A 1703-nucleotide genomic window follows, 5' to 3' on the forward strand; every position below is an offset into this window, starting at 1 on the left:
TTCTGCTTGCCTCTAAGCCCACAACCTGTCCGCTTGATCTGTTACCCTCACATCTCCTGCAGGCGATTGAGCCCACAATCAGCCCAGCTGTAACAAACATCATTAACTCCTCTCTGTCCACTGGTGTTTTCCCTACTACATTTAAGCAAGCGAGGGTCAGACCATTGCTCAAAAAACCCACTCTCAACCCAGCCCAGGTTGAAAATTACAGGCCGGTCTCACTTCTTCCATTCCTTTCAAAAATACTGGAGCGCACAGTCTTCAACCAGCTCTCAGAATACTTACAGAACCATGATCTACTTGATCAGTATCAGTCTGGCTTTAGGCGGGGCCACTCTACTGAAACTGCACTTTTGTCGGTAACAGAATCGTTGCGTGTGGCTAAAGCAGCGGGTCAGTCCTCAATTCTGTTGTTCCTGGATCTGTCTGCTGCTTTTGACACAGTAAAATCCTCCTCTCTACACTCTCCTCACTTGGTATCTCAGGGTCTGCCCTCCAGTGGTTCAAGTCCTACCTCACAGGGAGATCTTTTAGAGTATCATGGAGAGGAGAAGTGTCCAATATGCATGGCTTATCAACAGGGGTACCTCAAGGGTCAGTGCTTGGTCCCCTCCTGTTCTCAATATACACCACATCATTTGGTGCAGTGATCCACTCCCATGGCTTTTCCTATCACTGCTATGCAGATGATACACAGCTTTTCCTGTCTTTTCCACATGACAACAGAGCTGTCTCAGCTCGGATCTCATCCTGCCTTGCTGACATTTCTAAATGGATGAGGGAACATCACCTACAGCTCAACCTGTCCAAGACTGAGCTTATTATCATTCCAGCCAGTCCCACTATGGACCCACAGATCAATATCCAGTTTGGATCTCAAAACCTCATGCCCACTAAGTCTGCCCGAAATCTGGGTGTCATGATCGATGACCAGCTAACCTTCAGGGTTCATGTGGCCTCGATTGCTCGGTCCTGCCGTTTTGCCCCCTATGACACACAACACAGCCCCTGGTTCAAGCTCTTGTAATGTCACGCATTGACTACTGCAACTCTCTACTGGCAGGCCTCCCTTCATGGACAGTTAAACCTCTGCAAATGATCCAGAACGCAGCAGCACGTCTGGTCTTCAACCAGCCTAAGACAGCTCATGTCACTTCCCTGCTCATCTCGCTACACTGGCTTCCAGTTGCAGCTCGCATCAGATACAAAACTCTAATCATGACTTACAAAGCAGTCACCAAATCCGCTCCAGTTTACCTGGAACCACTCATCCAGGTCTACTGCCCTTGTCGCCCGCTACACTCAGCCTCTGAAAAGTGGCTAGTGCTTCCAGCACATAAGGCCTCAAAATCACTAGCTCGACTCTTCTCCTCTGTCGTCCCTAAATGGTGGAATGAACTGGCCAACTCCATTCGATCTGCAGAGTCCCTCTCTACTTTCAAAAGACAGCTAAAGACCCAGCTCTTTCGGAAGCACTATGCACTTAGCTAGATTGTTCTCCACTGTTGTCCCCAGTGGCAGATCATGTCTTCCAGCTACAATTGACTCGTCCTGTCCTGCTCTACTCTGGGAATCTGTGTTCAGCTCTTGAGTGACCCAGCACTTGGTACTTTGGTCATTATTGTGGTGATGTTAATTGTTGATGATGATAATGGAAGGTCTTTAATTGTTTGGTTGCTTCATTGTAGATGTTCCTTATTAAA

Source organism: Notolabrus celidotus, chromosome 19 (genome assembly GCF_009762535.1).
Source record: "Notolabrus celidotus isolate fNotCel1 chromosome 19, fNotCel1.pri, whole genome shotgun sequence".
Taxonomy (NCBI): Eukaryota; Metazoa; Chordata; class Actinopteri; order Labriformes; family Labridae; genus Notolabrus; species Notolabrus celidotus.